The sequence below is a fragment of the Delphinus delphis genome, chromosome 16, assembly GCF_949987515.2.
Source record: "Delphinus delphis chromosome 16, mDelDel1.2, whole genome shotgun sequence".
In the NCBI taxonomy this organism is placed as follows: Eukaryota; Metazoa; Chordata; class Mammalia; order Artiodactyla; family Delphinidae; genus Delphinus; species Delphinus delphis.
In genome coordinates, this window is record NC_082698.1 from 38,495,163 (window position 1) to 38,518,596 (window position 23,434).

Below are 23,434 nucleotides of genomic sequence, written 5' to 3' on the forward strand. Positions count from 1 at the left end.
CTACCATATGACCCAGCAATCCCACCACTGGGCATATACCCTGAGGAAACCAAAATTCAAAAAGAGTCATGTACCAAAGTGTACATTGCAGCTTTATTTACAATAGCCAGGACATGGAAGCAACCTAAGTGTCCATCATCGGATGAATGGATAAAGAAGATGTGGCACATGTATACAGTGGAGTATTACTCAGTCATAAAAAGAAACGAAATTTGAGTTATTTATAGTGAGGTGGATGGACGTAGAGTCTGTCATACAGAGTGAAGTAAGTCAGAAAGAGAAAGACAAATACCGTATGCTAACACATATATGTGGAATCTAAGAAAAAAAAAAAGGTCATGAAGAACCTAGGGGTAAGATGGGAATAAAGACACAGACCTACTAGAGAATGGACTTGAGGATATGGGGAAGGGGAAGGGGAAGCTGTGACAAAGTGAGAGAGTGGCATGGACATATATACACTACCAAACGTAAAATAGATAGCTAGTGGGAAGCAGCTGCATAGCACAGGGAGATCAGCTCGGTGCTTTGTGACCACCTAGAGGAGTGGGATAGGGAGGGTGGGAGGGAGGGAGACGCAAGAGGGAAGAGATATGGGAACATATGTATATGTATAACTGATTCACTTTGTTATAAAGCAGAAACTAACACACCATTATAAAGCAATTATACTCCAATAAAGATGTTAAAAAAAGAAAAAGCAAACCTGGCCTGGTTTTGAATCCATGCTAAGTAAACCAAGTTATCATGTCCATAGCTTCTGGAATGAAGATAAGGGTCAGGATCAGTTTAGAATTTAGACTTATTTTCTCAAGAGTGTGACTGGCATTCTCACGTTGTTAACTCAGCTTTGTAACTGGCCCCTGGCACCCCTCACTTCTTCTGGCTTTCGAGTGCCAGTGCTTGGAGATAAGTCAGACTGTTCGCTCCCTTTTGAACTTCCTTCTTTCCCTTCTCTGTACTCCCGTGACTCTGCATTTCCTCAGGTAGTGACACCTTGGGGACAAGCAGCCAGGGTGCCCCTAACTAACTATGGCATGTAGCTTTGCTTTTGATTCAGAAATTAAGGAAAAGGAATTGTCTCCAGAGAGAGCGAAACAAAACCAAACAAAAAACCTGGGCAGTTTAAAGTTCATACTGGCTGGATTAAAATCTTAGGGAATAAAATGGAAGGAAGAAAGGAAACTGGATCAGATATCTCAGTGTTTCTTCTGGAAGCAGTTTCTTCAGTTTTCTCAGTTGCCCTTTAGAAGGGAACAATTGAAGCCTGAAATTGCTAAGTAACAGCTAAGATCGTGGTGGTTGTTTTTATTTTAAATCTCACCCACCTAGTTCTCAAAACACATTCTTTATTGAACCTTCAAAAAATGCCTTGGATATTTCAAAACATTCATTTGTGTCAATTCCCTGAATCAGACTTACATAATCTTAAAACATTTATTTCCCTTATTTCTTCCTAAAACAATAGGTATTTATATTTCCTACTGAGTCAGGATTGGACTTGGATTATTGCAAAAGTAGTTCTTGTCCATTTGAAGAGGAATCTCATGGATAAAAATCTGAGAGACTTGCCTCTGGATTAAGAAATATTAACCCACGTCTTAAACAAGTTGAATAAGGGTGTCTTTGGTAACTTTGAAAGCAAACATGGGAGTAATGATTAATAGAGAAATTTTGCCACAGATAAAATATCCTGATTGACCATTTCTCTCTCCAGAATGGACCCTATGCAATTTCTGAACATCCCCACTATAAATGAATGTTTGATTAGAGCACTACTAGGTGTACAGTCTTCAAATGTGTAAATTTTATAGCCTTTCTTTATGTTCAAATCAACACACTCAGTAGTTTCTGGATACTTGGGTTATGGGTTATTAGGGTAGATTCCAGTAAATGTAAAACAGGCTTATTCCACTTCAGGAGTTGATAATCAAGCCTGAACAAAGAAAACTGCCATTTCAAAACAAATGTGGTAAATGTTATAATAGATATATTAGACTCTCAGGAAACAGACAGGAGAGAGGAATTACCTGTGTGATAAGGGTGGGCTAGACCGGGGGGTGGGGGGGGGCGAGGAGGGTTTCAGGAGCAGATGACGTTTGAATTGGGTATTAATGATTAATGCCTTTTAATTAAAATACACTTTTTTAGATTATAAAAGTTAACAATGCTAATTGGAAAGAGCTTTAAAGTGTGAAAATTACTAAGTTCGAAAAATCATTATCACTACCCAGAGATACCATTATTAGCTTTGTTTTTGTATTCTGCCATACTCTTCCTGTGTCTAGATTAGATACATATTTTTCCTCCCTAAAATGGGTCATTATTAATATTGTTTTGAAACCTGATTCAACTGATAATATACTGAGACCATGCCACCTCAATAGGTATAACCTACATCATTTTTGTTATTGTTTTGTAGCATTCCATGTATATGTGGTCTGTAATGGATTTAACCATTTCCCTATTAGTGGGCATTTAGGTTGTTTTCAACTTTTCATTCTTGTAAAGCACACTATGATGAACATCTTTGTGTATGCACTGTGGTGCACTTACCTAATCATTCAATATTTGGGCAGGATCTTTGAACAGAGTTGGGGCAGTGCCTAGGGAATACTCTAGGTAGGAGAAACAGTTTGAGCCAAGAGGCAGAGGTGGGAAAGGAAGATTCCATTCTGGGGAAAGGCTGGAACTGTAGTTTGGTAGAATGCAAAGAGCGAAGGCAAGTAGTGCTAATTAGGGCTGGAGCCTTTGATGCTAAGTCCTTTATTCATTCTCAGTTGGGAGCCACGCGTGGAATCTATATCATACTTGAAATGAAGACTGGGTGTCTTCAGTTTTCCTTAATTTCTCTTGTTTGGGAAGAAATAAAAATTATTAATAGCGCTGCCTTCTGAAACTTCTTGAGAATCTTAAGAAACTGATCAGTCAGGGAGTAAACAAGTAAGAGAAGTCATGGGGAAAGTGTGTATGTACAGATAAAACTCAACTAGGGGAGCTTATGGTTTTGACAGGGGAAGGAAACATCATTAATAAATGCATTTTCTTCTTAAGGAATTTAAACAAACTATTTGTGATTAAATTTAATTTGGGAAAGACATGGGTTAAGACATAGATATCATAATTTAATAATAATACTACCTTATATTTGTTGAGTACTTTTATATGCTTATGTGTTTTAAATATGTTGTTTTACTTAATCTCTCAGCAACCTTCTTAGGACGTGTCAGGGATTATCTCCATTTTGCGGGTGAAACAGAGGCCTCAAAGGCTCCTTTGGTGAGAGGTCACCAGACTTGGGGTTCCAGTTCAGGAGCTGCTGGGGCCTTGGGCAAGTCCTGGGATCACACCGGGTTGGTTGTAAGGATACAGTGAGACAATATCTGAAATATTATGAAAACACCGTAAAGTACCACAGAAATGGAAAGACTGCTTTTTTATAACAGGACATCTTCTTCTATCACTACTGAAGGGAAGAAAGCACTTCGCTAGCCATTTTCCATTTCCTTTGTGGTAGATTATATTATTGTCAAAACATTTGCTATTCCTCCCTACCCACCCTCCATCCTGTGAGAGGATATTCTTTCCCACCCCACTGAGGGCTGAGCCCTGTGGCTGGCTTGCCATAGGCCTTGCAAATAGTAAGAAATGTAAATAACAATGATGTGCCATTTCCAGGCAGAAATGGAAGAGACATTGCCTGATTCTGCCGTCTTTCTTTTCTCTTTGCCGTGAGATCAGCCTGTCCCAGTTAGGGGTGCTCCTTCTGCCTTGGTCGCAGAGTGAAGACAACATGGAGCCCAGCCTTGGCTCACCTGCAAAGAACCAAACAGGACCAGAAATAAACCTTTCTCTGTTGTTGGCCTCCAAAACGCTGGTGTTGTTACAGCAGCATATTTCAACCTGAACTGATCCGCTCCTTTTTCACCCATTAGGTACCACCCTGTCTCCCTTTCAGGACACACACACACACAAACACACCTTGTACAGAGAACTTCCTTTTAAGTTGAGAAACAGTGTTCCCCATCATCTGTTGTACTACACTCTTCCTCCTGCATTGAAGAGGTCAACCTTCATCAGAGGTTATCACTTCAAATAAGGCATTTAAATAAGGTATTTAGGGTTGACCAACTTGACTCTTAATTTTTTTTTTTTCTTCTAACATTTGTAGAACATGTCCCATGTCAAGGTCTGGACGTCTGGAGGCTTAAAAAATCCAAGCCCTGGACCCAGCCTTCAGGAATCTTAGAGTACGATGCAATTGGATGCTGTGTATCCCAGCAGCTATAAAACAAGGCAGACAGTGTCGGGTGCTGAGGGAGAGTGTCACTTTGATAATTGGCAAACTGTGTTCATGCAGGTGTCCCCGCTTTGTTGTATGCCATCCTTAAGATGGTCTTTAAATGTCATTGCTTTCTTAGTTAAGCTTATCTTCCCTTTTCCATCTCCTCCTTAGCATGTATTTACTGTACCATTTAATTTGCATTGCGTGTTAGACTTCCTTATTCTCAATATGTAGTTTTTAGTCACAATTTACACTGACTCTCTCACTAGCTTAGTGTATATGTCCTTTCTTTAGACGTATATTGTAAACTCTTTAATTTCTTTATCTTAATGCTTCCCCATAATATAAGCTGTTTAACTCCCTGTTACAACAAAATTATTGACTATTTTCTTTGATTTTCCCCCCTCAAGTTATTTGTCCTTTTCTCCATGATGCATGAAGTTCGTTGTTATTAGTCCATGGGCTCCTTTTCTTTTTCTTCTTATGGTGTCTGATGTGTTTGAGGCTCTGCATGGGAGAACCAGTTTATCTTGGCTTACTAATACCTTACCTCAGTTTGGAACAATTTCCAGTTGACCTGTCATATTTCAGGTCATGTGCCTAGTAATCTGTCTAATGACTACTCCTGGCTTTGGACCATGGAGTAAAACCAAAAGCTCCTACAATTCTGTCTGATGAGCAGTTTCTAGATTAAGACAATGTACAGTTTACCTGTGCCCTTCCTTTATGATTGAATTCAGCTGTTCTGTGTCTCATTACTCATGATCACTTCTCCAGTTTAATTTCAGAAGGCACTGGGTTAATTTATTATTAGAGCCCCATCTTGGACCAAGGGCTTTCAAACTTTTTGTCCAACAGGCACAGAAAGAAGCAATTTTCAGCCTCCATCAGATAGGATGGAACACTCAGGGAGCTGCCGTGGTTTAACGCTAATGGTCTGCCTTTAGGTTGGGCGGTGTGTTCATGATGGTTCATGTTAATATTATTTTTCCTGACAAATAAGTTAAATATTGTGTTGGCCAAAAAGTTTGTTCGGGTTTTCGTAACAGAAAAACTCGAACGAACTTTTTGGCCAACCCAATATATTCTCTTGTATGTAGTAAATACTGCATAACCAAAAACATTTTTTAAAATGTGAAATACAGTTAAAGCTGTGAAATGCATCCATTGCATTTATTTTGGCAGAACTGAGTCACCTTAGCTAGTTATTTTTGCCATTTTAACTTTCTTCTAAAACACCTAAGTGCCCTCTAAGATAATGGTCTCTTTTTTCAACAGGGCAAAATCAATTTTTTATGAAGATACTATTTATAGACCCTTAATTTGCAGACGATCTTCATGTCAGTACAAGCATCTGTATAATTTAAGGTTTACCCAGAGAAATATTTTCTTTTGTTTTGCCACAGAGAAACACCTTCTCTTGGGAAGATATACAAAGTTAATGTCTGACTATTGACTGTGTATGATGCCCACTAGTTCCTTCTCTTCTCTGCAGGGAAATCTAGATGCTTTCACACAGAGTCTGAAATGTTAGCTCAGCTCTTAGTCACCTGAACTGAAAGCCCGCTCTTGTCTGGCTGCTACAGATATCAGAGAGAATAGTCCCAGCTTTGGGGTCAAACATTCATATCTCTGAAGCAGGCTCTGACTTGTCTTCATGATTGACCTTAGGCTTCAAAACCTTCTCGAACTCCCAGTTTCGTCGTGTGTTCAGTTGTTAATACCTGCCTTGCTGTATTGTGTACAGATTAAATGTAAAGTGATATGTGCACAATGGAAGCCACTATCATTACCGGATACTCAGTAAATGAATTAAATTGAGCATGTTTTTCTTGCTGTAGGTGGAATTTCAAACACGTTTTCCTATAGGAACAATGTTATGAATGGGGTTTGAGTATAGTGTTAGAAATATTATTAACATTATACTTCAGATAAAACATGAGTTCAATAGGCCTTTAAAGTCTGGTAGAGAAGCCAGTCTCTCTACATTTGGTCTCTAGTGAAATGCATTTCAAGTGCCACAGAAGTGTTCATGAACTTTAGAGTTCATTAAACAACTTTCAGAATGTAATTTATTACCAGGTTGAGGACTGCTTAGATAAGCTTTTGCATTAGACTTGAAGTGGAATTTCTTGATAGGTGGTGATATTTTGGGGGCAGACAGATGAGCCCCCCTTTCCACTTCTGGGAAGTAAACTCACCTATCTTCTGGAGGACTTACTGCTCTTCCCGCCAGTTCAATGAGGTAGTTCTAGTGTAGACCAGTCAGTCATGGGACCTTGGCCACTGGAGTGGCTACATGGCCCCAGGCTGGACCAGCATGAGGTTTTCTTAAGAATTTTAAAAATTATAACTATGGAGTAGTCCCTCTTAGTGGCAGAGCTGGGAGTTAAGTGGAAGAAGGCAGATTTTAGGAAGGGAGAACAAAGCCAACCTGTAGAAGCAAAGATGTTCTCTTGTCCTGGTGGAGTTCATTTTGAGTTGGTCCTAAAGCCTAGCCACCCCCGTGGCTTTTGTGTTGCTAGACTCAGTGAGTCTGTCTTGCTTCTGCCTCTGCTCCTTCAAGTGGCCTTTCTGTTACCTGCAAGTTAAAGAATACTGAATAATTCATTTGGTTGTTTGTACTTGGAATATTTAAGAAGTCTGTGTCTTTGTCACGGGCAATTATAATAAATGTAATTGCATAGTAGGTTGGCTGATTTATCACATAGCTTTTTGAGAACAACGGTAGCGTTTATTCCCATCTCATAAAAGCAGAAATGTGTTAGCACTCATCAAAGGATACGAGTGACTCCGTGTGTGTTATGTATGATAATGACTCTTGGACAGAGGCTTGCTCTAATGCAAATGTCATATAGCTTTTGATTTTAAACCATATAAACAAATGGAAACTTATGATGGTTCTAGTAGTTACAAGTTGCCTCGGAGAACTGCCATTTGCTACCTTTTATGCTTAGGAGCACTTGTAGGTAAACGGGTAGATGTTTCTATTTAAGGGGGAATTGGTACTTTGGTAAGATGGTCAGATATGTATGTATGTGTTCCTTACTTGAAACGGATGATAGAATGACTTAGTCTCTCTGTTCTCGTGAGTGGGTTAGTATTTGGGGAACTGAGATTGTATGTGCTGACACTCTTCTGTAAACTGTACTTCCCTTTAGGAAGTATCAGATTTGCTTTCTCAGTAGTGGCATTCTTTATTGTTGGAACGTGTCGTAAAGAGCAAAGACACGCATCTGCCACTTGGGTTCTACTTGCCAACTGGTTTGAACAGCTATAATATTTGTGTATTCTTGGTGTGTCAGCAGTGAAAAGGAAAGTTTTCCTTTCTCCTTTGTGGCTGTTATATAACTTAAACGTCATTATCTCAGCAACCATTCAGAATCTGCTAGGTCCTGCGGGATACAAGGCCTCTGAAACACCATCTCTGCCTCCGATGGACTTTTGTCATCTGCCAAGAGAGAAAAGTCAGGGATTTCAAAAAGAAGGAAGATACTAAGGCTCTCTAAGTCAGTTTGAGATGGAGGTATAAAGAATAAGGTCTGTAGGCATTTGGAGGAGAGGAGAGTTCCCTGGGGCTTGAGCCAGTGAGGAGGGTTCCAGGAAAAGGAAGGGGTTTGAGTGGGTCTGGAAGGTAATAACTAGTAAGAAGAGTGAGAAAGAGGCCATGGCATGGGCTCAGGTGTGGAGGTGATAATGTGCCCATTGCATTAGGGGAACAACAAGTAGACCGGTGGGGTTATTTGGCCGAGGGTTTTTTAAGTGGAAGATGGGGTTGGAGAGGTGAAAGCCAGCTTTTGAATGACAAACATTATGGCACTGGGGCCGGAGCTAATCGTTCCTTTTTTTTAACCATAGATTGACAGGCTTTGTACTTTGCATTTTAACTTTAGGCGACTAAGATATCCTAGAAATAGTGAGCCTTTTTCTATTGTGAGGATGTTCTAATAACATTGGTAATTATGTCCTTATTTCCGAAGCATAAGGATCATTGTAAACATCTCTTGGGTGCTTTGAGTTATGATCTCAGGTACACTTATTTATGAAGCCTTCCTTCTTCTTGAACGGAGCACCCACTTTATACATTTTCACCTTGACTGCATCCTAGACAATAGAAACAAACTAGGTTATCTCTCTCTTTCCTGTATGGGCTACCTTTCCCTTTTTCACTTTCACGTATCTCAGCATATCTATGTATGGCTGCACACATGCGTACAATTGCGTATTTAAAACTGCAGGGTCACGAAGTTTATTGAGTTGCTCATACACACATAGTTCTTGATGTAACAGCCAACATATTATCAGTTTGGCCAGTATAATTGATGGTAATAGTTTCATAAACAGAATATCAATGTGCCTTAAAATAGGTATGTATTTACATGAATGTTTGAAGAAAGTTGCTTGTAAAGCAAATGTTTTCCTCTTGATCTCTACTATAGAACTATACTAGTTTAACTGATAGAAAGAGGACCCCCGGTTTATGACATGATGGCACGCTGGACTCTGACATTTATCACATGATGGTGATGATGATGTGTTGGGAGCACAGAGGATGGGACTCAGTGACCCTGGCAAGAGGGCATGGATGACTGAACCAGGATGGAAAAGGTGTGAAAGACATTAGGAAGGTGTCATCATGCCTGGGGATAGTGAATTGTCAATAGAGAGGGAGGGAGCTCAGATGACTCCAGAATTTAATTTACAGTGTCTAGGACAATAAGATTACCTTTATGAGGAATATGAAAGTCAAGAGTGATTTATCGGTTTCATCATCTAGGATATAGGCCCAGTTTATGCCTGTTGCTAAAGTTAAATGTTAGGTTATAGGCTTATCTTCTGCCTGCTCTTTTGGACCATAACTTGGTCTTAAAACTGGAAGAACACTTAGAAATCTGCAGAGAGAGATGAAGCAGTTTATGTAGGGCAATATACCTGATCACTTATTGGCAGAGATTAGGACAGGAGCTCTTGACTCCAGGTGCAGAGTTCTTTCTATTCTTCTATGATGGTTCGAAGAAAAGAATAGCATTTTAGAAAGGGTCCTTGATCTCACTTAAGATTTTATCTTTGGTTTAAAGAGTATTTTAAAGAAATCTTGGCCTATGGAATGACTGGTTTTAAACAAATATGAGGAAGTTAAACTCAGGAGATTGTCTCCAAAGCCAAGATAGTTTAATTGGTAACTTAAAAAAATTATTCCTCTGCAAAAACTCTCTTCCCTCACTAGTAACCAACTCTTAACTGGTGCTCAGGACCTAGCACTTCTGTGGTCTCCTGTAATTTGCCAATTCCAAGCTACTTTAAGTTTCTTTTCATTACTTCTATTCCAAAATGATGTTTAGGGTACAGTGACCGAGATAGAATGAATATTTCCAAAATCACTCTTACTTTTTAAAAGTTGGTTTAATTGTGGCATAAATGGAATCATTCCAATTTTAAGCCTTTTTTTCCCCTGCTACTAATAAAATTTCTCTTGTATAACAGGAACACCAAATCCAAGAATCCTAAACCAAAAGCTTCTTCAGTTTTCTATCACTTAAATAAGGGACTCAGACCATGCAAATACCAAAGAACTATTTCAGCTCGAAAATTCTTTGGATATTTTAACATTGAAAAGAATTTAAACAAAAATTATGGGCCAGTTTGTCTACAGGTTTGGAGATTTTGATTCAGTAATCAGAGGGACAAGACAGCATTGTTTGAGTGCCCACTCTATGTCATGCACTGTCCAAATGCTTTGCATGTATTATTACATATAATATGTCCAGCAAACTGTTGGGTGAGCATTTTGTCCCTTTCACTGCAGATAATTAACCCGCGCAAGATCATACAGTGTCAGAGGTTAGATCCATCTTGGAGGTTAGATCCCAATCTGCTTTGTCGCCGGATTCCACGCTCATTACCTCCAGGATCGCTGCCTAGCTTAAGAACTTTTACTAAGTAACAGAAATTAACATACATCCACTGATCAAGTATCTATCATAACAAAATTAATCCTTGTTTTGTAAGAGTTGTAAGGCCATTTACCATTTTCTTGACGTTGTTAAAGGCTTAAGTTTAAAAAAAAAAAGTCTAAAAGGCTCCTAAGCCTCATATAAATCAAGAAAGGAAAGTTCCGCCTTAACCGACAGTGAACAAGCTCATTGGTTAGGATCACACGGGCTGACTCATTTCTTTTTTGCTGTGTTAGAGGGCCACACCCCGCATTCCAAAAAAACCTCTGCTGCCCGGCCACACCCGCGGCCTCCCTGCTGGAGCCTCTGGGTTTGGACCCGGCGTGCCCGCTCACAGCTGCTCGAGGGAGAGGATCCTCCCGCCGCCCGCCCGCCGGGGCGTCGGCTGCTCAGCGCCGCGGTCCTTGCACTCCGACCCCTCAGGCCGCGGGAGAAGGCGGCCAGGGCCCGCCGAGGCGCGGGCGCACCCGAAGAGCCGGGGTCGCGGGTCGGCGCGCCTCCGGCCGCCTTCGCCTCTCCGCCGGCGTCCGGGCGGGCAGCGCGCACCCTGAGCGCGCCGGCGCCGCGCGCAAACTTGGCGCCCCGGGAAGTTTCCCGAGACTTGGCCTCCTGGGAGGAGAGACCGTAAGTACTGCTCCTTCTGGGATACTAGGTTTCATTAGTGTGCTCTCTGGGGGACGCGTTGTAGCAGTCACAGACGGTGGGACCTGGTTAAAAGCCGGGAGAAACAGCCTCCCTTGCCTTGCAGAAGACACTCGGTACCGCAGTCGTTGCCATTCCTTCTACAGCGAAGTGAAGGGACTCTTAGTTTTTACTAAATCCGCCTTGATGATCAAACAGGCAATAGCTGTTGACACCTGAGAACGCTCACAGGGTAGTTGATAAAACAGTGGATCGGGATAGGCTGCGTCAACAAATGCTCTGAATGTTGCGGGGTGCTTTTGACAGCCAAGGATCCAGGGGGTGGTTTCGGTTTGGGGTTATCCGGCTTTCCTAATGGAGGTTTTTGAGGTAGTGGGGTTATATTTACAGCTTGGTTACTTAGTTTTGGGGAACTACGCACTTTCTCAGATTCCAGTCCCTGTACAAAAAGGTCCTTCAGCCAACTTCTTTGGCTGGTTCGGAGCGAGCTGGTGAGTGAGATCTGCGCTCAGTGCCAGAAGGAAGCACGTGCTCCCTGTGATTTGGAGTGGGCATGTTTACTCCACAGCCATGCTTTCTATTTATTATGGCCAGGTAACTGCTCTTGTGGAATTTGCGGAAGTAAATACACCGAGAGAATGCATGGCACTTGCTTCCCCCCCCCCACCCCTCCTATTTGAGTTTGCTATGTGTAGATGTTACTTAGGTTGTAACGGGAACCAGGAGACCTAAGGTCTATTGACCCTGTTGAACTGATTGTCACTTTTAAATTTATGTAGAAATAGTGAGCTTCTTTTAAAAATCTGCTCTTAATTAAAACTGCTTTTTAATGTAAGAAGTTAGTCAGCAAATGCATAGCAGTTTGTATGGTGCAGGCAAATTATTTTCTTCCAAGAGGGATGGGGAGGTAGAGGGCAGGAGAAGCATAGTCTTGTGATTATTGCTGTTTTACTAAGGACATAGTGCAACAGACAGGTATCACCACCAGAAACACTGACTGTGCTGAAAAGGCAGGCTGAAGACTCCCCTGTAGCATAAAGGATGACAGGAAAATGTAAACTGAATTATGAAGTTCCAAATATGAATTATAGAGGTATGAAGAGTATCTTTACACTTCCTTCATTTTTGAAGATACAGACTCTAATGCAGTAGACAAGCTCTGTAACAGAAAGAAAGAGTAAAGTGCTTTGCAACTGACTTCTTTAGCTCTATAAAGGAAACTACTCTAGAAAGAAATCACTTCCAAGTGGAATAATTAAAATGTTTTTTAGAATTTTTAATGAGTTACACATTGAACTCCTAGTACCACTGTTTTTGTGCTCATGGGCTAATGGGTAAACTCAGCTTGCTTTGAGTTTAACTGATCAAACACCTCCTGTGAGAGGTAACACCTTGGGATCCCATTTCTTTTGGGAAACACACTGTGATATTGACAGAAATGGCCTTAAGTCCACTGGGGTACTTGGAACAGCCCCCTCAGGTGGTGAGCATGGGAAAATATGTCTAAAATCTAAAGGGATAATTAAATTTTAATTTTGATTCAAGTTTTACCTAATAGTTGTAACAGAGCTGAACATTTAAGTGAGATGCTTTGCACCTGCTACCTCATTCTGTTTTTCCCAATAATGCTGAGAGGTAGAGGTATTATCATCTCTGTTTTGTGATGAAGAAACAGCCTCAGCAAGGTTACATAATCTCCAAATTTCACAGTTGGTTAATTTAATTTATAATACAAGGTAACATTTAAGGTTTGTAATTTTTCCCATGTGGCCCCAATTGCTCCTAATATAGTGTTGATTTTTCTGTGAGAAATAATCCAGAGGTGGTTCTGGGTTCAAAGAAGATTTTTAAGGAGTTTTAAACGCTCTGCATTGCCCCAGTACCAAAATATCAAAGTTCAAGGAATAATGCATTTACTTTGGAAGCTTGTGGTTTTCAAATATTAACTAACATGAGCCTGTTGATACCTGAGGCTGCCTAATAGTTGCTGATTTGGAGGGACTTTCTCCTGCCTTCTTCCCTGAAGCCCTTCTGGTTCTGGATGTGCAGATTCTTCTCCTCATCAAGGACAGCTTGGCTGTTCTCTAATTGTAACACCAAGCAGCTGGGTCCGTGGACGTCCAGTGGTTGAATGTCTGAGTGCACTCCAGCAGTATTTTATATGCTATGTGAAATGATTTTAAATTTCTGCTAGCACTTAGGTTAATGTTGAACCTGTTTGTTAGGAATGGTAAGGTCATGAAAGGCACACTCTGAACGCTAAGCTTTTCTTGTTAGATGGGAAATCCTCAGTGTGTCTCACCAGGGGCAGCCAATTCTGAGAGTCCATCTGCTGGATCATCTGTTGGGATGTCATATAATATACAAGAGAACATGCCACCTTCTTAGAAGACCACAGACTACAATATCTATTCCAGGACCGAGTGTGGCTCACACCCTCCCTCATCATTTTTGCCACCTCTATGACACTGAACACCCACCCAGCTTCCCAAGCAAAGCAAGGATGCCTTGGCCTCCTCCTTAAACCTCTCTAAACCCTAGCTGCTTGAAGTGACTGGAATTCTTGAGGATGTTGAAAGGACATGCCAGTGTGATGATAAAACCATTTGGGGGTGATCTTGAGAAAATCATGGAGAGAAGGAAGTATGCCAGACAACTTAGGTTTTGAAAACCGGGGAGATGGTAAATTCTGGAAACTTTAGCTGCAGAGTGTATGTTGCTGTTTAGCAGACTAATAGATCACATTTTTGAAAAGATAGATTGGGACCACTTAAAAAATCGTGGTGGTGATCAGTATCTAGCATCACTCATCTCCAGTTGACCTTTCTTTTTCGATAGTTGCTGAACTAGTATATCAGGACATGCCATAGATACGACATGTCTGCTCTGGAAAAACATTTAACAAAGGGCTGTGTGTGCTGTACTCAAGGTGGACAAAGTGGGTGGACAATAGTATAGGTAAGTGAATTTGTGTCTTATACCTGAAGAGGGCTGATCAGTAGGGTGACGTCAGACTTGAATAAGGTGCCCGCAGTGTGCCTTAATGAGGGAGTTTGATACAGCTGGACAACAAAACACACACTAGTAGAGACAGAGAATTTAGAACCAAGGAGGTGATAATCCCACAGTTCTTTGAAGCACTGTAGATAGTGATTAAGAACAAGGACTTTGGAGCCTGCCCTTGGGCAGGTTATTTGAGTGCTCTGTGCCTCAGTCTCTTCATTCATAAAATGCAGATAATAATACTTCCCTCATACGGCCATTGAAAATGTTAAGGATCAAATTAGATTATTCAGGAGAAGTGCTTAAAAACAGAGCCTGACTGTAAATTGCATGTGCCGCCTTTTAGTCTTTCGTTGTTGCTACTGCTTTTTCTTCCTGTGGCAATGTTGTGCATATTTCTGTGTGTATGTTTAAGTGTGTGTCCAGAATGGAGTAATCAGGTTTTGGAGAGGGTCTAGAAACTATATGAACAGTGGTTGAAGACGCTGGAGACGTATACCTTAGTGTAAAAGCTGAGAGAGAGTAATCATATACTGTGAAGTGAAGCAGAGGTGGTCACATTCTGAATTCTGAGATATTTCATCCAGTCTAACAAGTGCTTTCTCTTAAGGAGCTGTAGCTTGGTATAAGAGAAATCTCCATTAAACTAGGATTTAGTAGAATTCTTTCCTGGTTATCAGTATAGCCTTTAACCAGGCAGTTAACTCAGTCGCTTTCCTTGGGGTGTGATTTACCCCTCAAGGGACATTTGGACATAGTTTTGATGGATGCAGCTGGGGCGGGAAGATGTGCTGCTGGCATTTGACGGGTAGAGGCCAGGGATGCTGCTAACGTCCTGCAATGCACAGGACAGCCCCCAAACTAAAAATCATCCTGTTCAAATGTCGATAGTGCTGAGGCTGAGAAACCCTGGCTTAACTCTTCCATATGTGTGTTTCTCTTTGTGAAGTTTGAATACTGATCTTTGCTTTAGGGACATCACAGAGTAGCTTTAAGAGTATATTTGTGAAAGGGCCTTTGAGAGTTAATGTATTCTGAAATCTGCACATGTATACGGCATATACCTTTTATCAGCAGCGGCACATTAAAATATTATTTGCTCCGTTCCAGGGAGGAATATGTTACAGTGGTTTGAGAGTCCAATAAGCCTATGCTTGAATCTCAGCCCTACCAATTCAACCTGCTGTGTGATTTGGGGCAAGTTTCTTTATGTGTGAAAACCCAATTCATGTTTCATAGAGTGTGGACTGTGCTACCAGATTTACATTCATGCCTTGTATGTACTAAGCCATGTTACAATTAACTTTTTTGGCAATGGGATTGAGTGGTGCTTATTAAAATGTAAGATTTGGAAAGAGGATGAATAAAGAAATTGGATCTTAATATTAAAAGACAGAAAACAAAAAGTCTTCTTGTCTTCAGAAATTAGGAGAGGTGAATGTCTTTGCAAGTGTTGATTTGGCCTTGTAGGTAAGGACCATAATATGCACCAAGGTGAGAAGCGTTTATCTGAGGAAGAGGATGAGTTGCATGGAAAACAAGAGTTACCTACGTCATATTAGTCTGGAACTAGCCAGGATATAGTTTCTAGGTTTGTGAATTGCTCCACTACAAAAACTTGTAATGTTTGTTCTTAAGCAGTGTAATTCGCTCTGTTTTTTCATCTTACTCTTGATATTACGGTTTCTTAATGTATTTTCCAGTGCCTTAAGATGTAAGCAACACACCCAGCCACTGAATGTGCAAGTGCGTCAGCTTTGCAGTCTTAGTGATTTCTGTACCTTCTCAGCCTCCCCCCAAAAGATAAGGCAAAGCTCTCATGTGATCACTCTTCCTGTCACCTCCACTTGTGCACCAGCTGTGGACCTAGAAGTCTGGAGTCCATCCACAAGGCCCACTGTTTTCCTGCTGCTATGGCAACCTATGTCAGTATGTAGCATATCCATAAAATCAGTTGAAAGTTAATGTATTTGACTTACAAGTGTGATTACGTGTGTGTGTGTGTGTATGTGTGTGTGTGTGTGTGTGTGATAAGGCTTGGGTGGAAAGATCCCCAAGTGTGTACAACCCACCTGCTGTCTACTTTGTAAAGGCAGAATGTTTTGTAGCAATGTTCATCTCCCAAGGAGGTAGCAGTCAGAGACCCAGCAATGAAAAGTTCCCTGAGTTAGAAAGAGGCTCTTACTCAGGTTGGAGAGTGGAAGTTAGTGATTTTTTAAAGAGAGGCTACTCCTAATTTTCTTTCTCATGGTCCTTAACCGCATTGGAACTGAATTGTTTAAACCTCACATAAACATGTGACTTCAGCCCTCAGATGGAAGAAGTGTTAGTCCCCCGGCAGCTTGCCTCTCTCTGGGCATCTGGAAACTTTTCCTCCTGGAGCAGTGGGGAGAGTTCATGGCTGGCTCATACCAGGAGAGCGATGGCAGCCCCAAGGTGAAGTGCAGCAGCTGCATGCAGAATGGATCAGAGGGGATCAAAACACCCTTTGGAGAATTTATAACACAGACTAAGCCCTGTTAGTGCTCGGAGGCTTTCATTAAGCTAACGTTCAAGCTTGCTTAACTCTCCTGGTTGTGCAGAAATAGAAGGTGGCATTCGAGACCCTCATGGTCTCAAGCTGCCCCTGATTTTCTGGGTAAGCATTCTTGGCAAAAACTCAGTGCTTCTAACGGAGAATCCCGAATTGGTTACACAGAATTGCATACCTCTGTGGGGTCAGAAGGCAAGAGTTTGATATTAAAGCAAAGCTGAAAGTCAGGTTCATGATAAACTAAATGGGCTTAATAGATGCATCACTATTTTAGATGGTGCCATTGACCACAGTTCTTGAGACCTGACAGATGACTGCTCCACTTTAGGTACATCCTTATATGTATCATTTTGATTTCTCAGAGGTGGATGAGACTAGAAGATTCCATGAGCTGCCGAGAAAAAGTGTTGGAAGGCTGACTGTGGATTTACAAAGGCCCCTGGGCACCGGCTTGGTGAAACCCTTCGGTATTTGATACCAAAATCCAAGTTCTAGCCTTGTGCTGAGTCAACAGATCTAAAGATAGATTTCTTTGGGTTTTGAAACTAGAGTCTCACCAGAAGGCCCCAACACATTTTAGACATAAAAGGAACAAAGAGATTTAAAATGTCAAAGTAGAGTGTAATAGGATAGCTCATTCTCCATGTCTGAGGTCTGTTAGCTTGTATTTTTGGCGTTTAATGGTTTTCTAAAAATATGCTTCTTTCAATATCAGTTGTGGTTGGAGTTTTCTGTGCGGCTTCTTTTTTTTTTTTTTTTAAAGCTGTCTGTCCCCCTTCCCTGAAATTCGTAAAGACTTCATCTCCCTGTGGAGTTGTTGGCTCCTACCCTAAATGTGGTGTGTGTACCCTCATGAGGGCCAACAGGGAGATCCCTTCCACTTTCTGACTTGGATAAAAAGATAAGACCCCCAAAGAAACTATAAAACACCTCTGTAATGAATGAATCACAGCAAAGATAGAGAAAGTAAGTAAAGAGATTAAATGGCTTCTAGGGCAGAATTATAACTTAGTTAAAGGTACTGGCATGCTAGTCTGAGAAGGGATCTGTTTGAAGGGGAATTTAGCAGACTGGAACTTGGAGAGGCCATGCTGGCCTCTCTACGGGAGAAGGTCCCCTGCCCCTTGTATAGTATCAGCAGGTCTCCGTATGGATCTTATCCCAGTGGTGGGGCCATCTGTGGGCTTTTGAAATCAAATGGTTAGGTTCCCAACCTGACTCAGACTGTGGTCTTGCCCTCCCCACTGAACACCCCTGAGCCTACCTTTTTTTTTTTTTTTTTTTTAATATTTTTGGCTGTGCTGGGTTTTCGTTGCTGCACACGGGCTTTCTCTAGTTGCCGCGGGCGGGGGCTACTCTTCATTGGGTTGTGCAGGCTTCTCATTGCGGTGGCTTCTCTTGTTGCGCAGCACGGGCTCTAGGGGCGTAGACTCAGTAGTTGTGGCGCACGGGCTTAGTTGCTCCGCGGCATGTGGGACCTTCCCGCATCAGGGCTGGAACCCGCGTCCCCTGCATTGGCAGGCGGATTCTTAACCACTGCGCCACCAGGGAAGTCCCCCCCACCCCGAACCTACCTTAACCTCACAGTGCAGTGTCGGGCCATACAGGAAGCCACAAAACACACTACCCTTCCATGCCCGTGATGCATCCTTCTGATTATAATTTGGGTTCCTCATGAATTATACTTTTCAGGAGACACAGGATCAGCAGATATCAGCATCCACCATCCAGTCTACATGATGGTATTAAATTGACATTTTTACTTTACTGTCACCCTGAGTTTGGTTAGCCTGAACCCTCTCTTGATCACCATATTTATGAATTGCAAGGTTCAAGGGCCAGCCTTGGACTGTGGTAAGTCCACCAAGATGCAATACTCTGCACGGACTAGCTGGCTTCCCCACTGTTGCTTGTCTTCACCTTTTCTTACGTTGTGACTGGCAACATAAGAGTGTGATTCCCATCCTAATGATAGTATATTTTTTGCTTTTTCGAAAATGTTGAGAAGAAAAATGAGTGTAACGGAATGCTTATTCATGCTGGAAGTGTGATGGTCTATTGTGAGTGACTCATGTAAACATGAGTAAAGCAAACTAGAATACATTGTTATCGTTACAGTTACCATGTAAACTAACTACTTCCTACTTTGCTAGTTAATCCTGTAATTCTCATTTAAATTGCACAAATTACTAAACAATTACGGAAGTCCCCAATCACAGCAGTTCATAGCCCACATTTCACAGTAGAATTTTTCAGTACGGTTTTGTATTGCTAAGATTCTTGTACATTTATGAAGTATACTTTTATTTGGTTCTCAGGATAATATGGCCAAGTCTTTGGGGCATTAGGGTTCTGGAAGCTGTGGTACTTTTAAAGTCTGTTCATGTAAAACTGTCCTTTTAATATTTTTATATTCCCACGGATATACTGAAACGATTCCCTGCAGTTAAGTACTGTTGATAGTAAGTGATTTTGTGCTATTCAGCAATGGTTTGATAATATCAGTCTAGTGGGCTGGGAGAGTCACCTTCTTAAACCTTTAGCATTTACTTCTGGGAGCAGAATTCTCAGGAGAAGCAAGAACCTGATGTCATTTACTTTGATGATGTCCACATAAAGGTCAGAGATGTGAAAGTGAATGTTTGTAACCCAGAAACTAGCCATCACCGGTCTAGATCAAAGGGAATGCCTCTTACAAGTGGAGCAGCTCCGGGATAGGTGGAGATATGTCGTGTGAAAACCACATGGCCCTGGGAAGACTCTAGGAGAATCCTCTTGGAAAGAAAGTAAGGATTGGACTGGGACAATGCAGTAGGGAATAAGCAGGAGGTTATTCCCATTGGGTTGAAGAATAGGGAACACAAAGCAAGATTCTAATGTTATTTACAATTCCGGAGAGCTCCTCCTCTTAATGGACTGAGCCCTATACTTCTCACCAGCCAACATTTTCTCCAGACCTTCATTCTCAAGCTACCATTGTGTTCAAAGGAGGTTTATTCTCTGAAAGTTTGTTAACTAAGTTATCTGAGTAAATTGTGTGTTCCTGTGGTTGGAGATCTGGTAGGCCAGGGGTTGTTATATCTTTAAATCGTAAATAGAATGAACAAAAGGGCTGATAGTTCTACAGTGCTTCTCTCTGTATCCACCTGTTCCCTGCCAACGCCCACAGAAACACCCGCAGCAGGAGTTCTTCCCCACAATGGAGATGACCATATGCTAGACCTCTGCTGTCCAGTCCTGCAGCCACTGGCCACTTGCAGATATTTAAGCACACTAAATAAAATTAAACATTCTGTTTCTTAGTCATGCTAACCACATCCCGGTGCTCAAGAGCTACACATGCTTGGTGGTTACCATGGTGGGCAGAACAGATACAGAACATTTACATCATCGCATCCCAGGAAGGTGATTCAGCCTTAAGGAAAATATGTATTAAGGCATTGGATCCATTTTCAAGGAATTCCTGTATAAACCAAAACATTTCTAGGGTTTAACAAAGTTGACTCTTCTGGGCCAAATGAAGGTATTAGTATTATTATTGAAAATCTTAGCTTTCCTCAAGTTTCAACTTTGAATTCCAGCGGAGCATGACTGCTTTTGAGAGTCAAAGTGAATTATCAGCACATTATAGTGTAACTGGCTAGTCAGGGCCTAAGTAGGAAAACAGAAGCCACTTTTATTTACAATAGAGGGTATTTAGTGAAGTTCCTTCCACAGGTGATGGTGCAGCAGGGAGCCCACTGAAGAAGCCTAGAGATGAGCCCCAGCAGGAAGTCATTACTAGTCTCAGGCTGGAGGGACAAGTTGTGGAGGCTGTTATTGGAGCTCAGGGGCAGATAAAAGCCAAAGCCACAAAGGAGATCCGGGACAGGAAGGTGAGAAGTACCCCTGGCAGCTTCTGCTCTCCAGTCTTCTGCCAGCGCCTCCCATTGGTTGAATCCAGCATGTTGATCCCCTGTGACAACGCAGAGCAGAGTTGGGGACCAGAAGGGATGGATCTATCAGCCCAGGACCAACGCAGCTGGTATCTGGTGAGCTGAGCACCTCTTATGTATTGGGTTCGCCAAAAAGTTCATTCGGGTTTTTCCGTAACATCTTACAGGAAAACCTGAACGAACTTTTTGGCCAACCAATATAAGGTGACCTCATGCGTCCTGGCCTCCAGGCGTGCGCAGTCATGCTCTTTTCCATACATCACTTAGTAGATTGCATTACATGTTTCTCCCTTGAGATGGACTGTGAACTCCTTGGGGCAGGGACTGTGTTCCACGCATCTTGGTAGTCCAGGTCCCTGGCACACAGTGAGTACATTTTTACGTTTTTAACAGATTGGTTCAAAATTTACTGAAGTGCGTTGTTTGGAAGATTTTTTCACGGAAAGCTTTCACTTTTTTTTTTTTTTAAATAAAGAATATGTTTGCAGCCACCAAATTAAAAAGGTAGAAGCCAGTGCCCTCTCTAAGTGGGCAGGGAAGATGAGGAAACTAGGAATGTAGTATCATGAGTAAGAAGAATGAGTGGGAGAGGGGAGGGCCTGGAGATAGGGAACCAGGGCAGGAATCTTCTGGGGGAAGATTATTAGGGGCTAATAATTAAACGTCTGGACTAGCCCAGTTATCCTGAGTGCTATCTTTTCAGAATCCCTGTGGTTTGTCATTTTGGCTCAAACTAGGGAAAAGCGGAGCCTCTGAAAAGAGCATCCCCTGGCAACTAAAAATACTATAGACACTGATTATACAGAAATAGAAAATAAATCAGTTCCTGGTATGCCATCAGCTTTGGATCATTGACTTTTTTCTCCCAACATTTTAAAATAATACTGTAATCTTTAATATTGTAATAATATCTGTAATCTCATAGAGATTTTAAATTCAGTTTAATTATCCTGTTTTCTACACTGAGTCCACTACTGTCCTGACTCATGTGATGGTTTATGATAAAAGTAAATTTGCACCTAGCATAAAGTAAGCATTCGATAAATGTTTGTTCACCAAGTGAATGGCTATATGATTAGGAATCATAATGTAAAGCCTTCAGCTATTTTTCATAGCATGAAATCATTGCAGAGAGCTCTGATCTAAACCTGTATATTTCATTATCTGTATTATGTCCTTCAGCTGCTCACAATGGTTAGGCCTTATCTCTCTCCTTCACAGCTGCTGCATAAGGTAGGTATTATCATTCCCAGTCATGAGTAAACTTGCTGCTGCTTCCATGTAATGGCCAGACGTTCAAAGACGAGTACGAGCTGGTCTCTGCCCTAGAGGAGCTCAAGATCTGGAATGTAGGTCCATTTCAGTGGAAATAATCCTGTCTTCAAGGAGACCTCTGCCAGGGGCCTTAGGGTGAGCAGGACTTGCCAGGGAACGGGAGTGGGGCCTACAGGAGGCATTCTAGGCCAGGTTCACAGCCCCTGTGAAGACTTGGAGCCCTGAAACAGCCTGACACTTTGGGGTTCCTTGAGTCACTGAGGGAGACCAGAATGCAGAGGCTGGAAGAGTGGTCTCCTGTAGGAGCATGATGGTGTCACAGGGGCTGGGGGGAGGTTTAAATAATGTTATCCTATCTCTAAGCTACTAAACTTTGATGGCAGGGAGGATCTTATATCTCCCTGGATTGTAATAACCCACTGGATTGTAATAACCCACGTGATCCCTTCTGAAGGCCAGGGTGTAGGCAGTGACAGTGGTTCCAAGCAAGAGAGGACATATTCCATTTAGGAGATGTCTGTGGAATAGAATTGGTGGGACTTGGTGACCACGTTTATGTGAGAAGGTGAGGGAGAGGTGCGGAATGATGACAACCCTTAACCTACAAGAGAGTGCCTCTCCCTACTGTTCTTTTCCTTCCTCCCACCATACTCCAAAAAAAGTCTTTTTTTTCATGACGTGGAATTTAACCTTAAAATTGCCCAGGTCTAATCTAACCAGGAAATCCTCAAGGGATAACCAGATTTTCTCCCTGAAGTGATTTTCATCTAAGTGGGAGAAGTTTTAATACAATGAAAAATCAGTGCTTCTTACTTTCTGCCCTTCTATGACTGTTACTTAGAATTTTATTGTGAAAATAACTTGAAAAGTGAGGAGTATGAGTATGGGGTTTTTTCTTTCTTTTTTTGCTGTGTTTGTTTTCTGAACGGATAACCTCTCCTGATCTTTGGAGCATGGAGTATTCGGCAGATTTGGGCTCAAGCTCTCCATGTGTCAGGGTGCTGGGTGTGGATAACTCAAGACATGTCAAATTGTCTGGGCTGGGTACTGGATTCGTGGTTTGCCTATGCTAGCTTAACTTACTCCTCACAGCATTAATATTATAAATAACACAATGATACATTATATATACATATATATATTTTTTTTTTTTTTTTGAGAGGTGAGCAAACTGAGGATGAGAGAATGTAGGTAGTTTAAGGCCACGCAGCCAGGGACAGAAATGGAAAAATGCAAATTCTTGCTCTTTCTTTCACTTGTGTAGTTTGCCATGGGGCCTGCAGCAGGAACGCTGGTAGACAAAGAGAGTGTGTCAGTCAGTGCAGTCGGGGGGCAGATACCATAAAGTAGTTTGAACAGGGCAGCAGTTAAATATTGAGAGTTATTAGCTATGACAAGGGGTTGGAGCAATGATGCCTGGCTAATAAGAAGTAAACAGAGCTCTAGAATACAGAAATAATAGATAATAGGGAGCAACCACCGGCCCTTGGGCCCCTGAGGCAAAGGCCACACCTCATACCCGATCCAGACCTTGCTGGAGAGAACGCTCCTGGCTGCGGCCCACTGTATGGCAGAGAAATTGCTGTGGTGCCAGGCTGGTGGAACTTGCTGAAAAGGCACCATCCATCCTTTGGGGTGCCGGGGAACGCTGTGCACAGGGAGATGTGGACGGGGATACTCCACTACAAAAGCAGTAGACGGGTGCCAGCGAAGCTGCTCATACGGCAGGAGGCTGCCAAGGAGTGCGCCGGAACCAGGAGGCACGGGGCCTTCCTCCAGCAGTGTCTTTCCAGCATCTCTTGCTGAC

At 42.0% G+C, this 23,434-nt stretch overlaps 1 protein-coding gene across 11 annotated transcripts in view; it reads left to right on the top strand.

Annotated features, from left to right (window-relative positions):
- Positions 1-23,434, top strand: part of SGMS1 (sphingomyelin synthase 1) — a 292,041-nt gene that overhangs the window by 187,057 nt on the left and 81,550 nt on the right. Inside the window, exon 1 of one of the 11 annotated variants that reach the window (XM_060034556.1) lies at positions 2,190-10,863. The exons of the other annotated variants lie outside the window; for them this stretch is intronic. The gene's annotated coding sequence lies outside the window, so the exon portion shown is untranslated. Of the gene's footprint in view, positions 1-2,189; positions 10,864-23,434 lie in introns of those variants that run through there. 11 annotated transcript variants of the gene reach the window in all.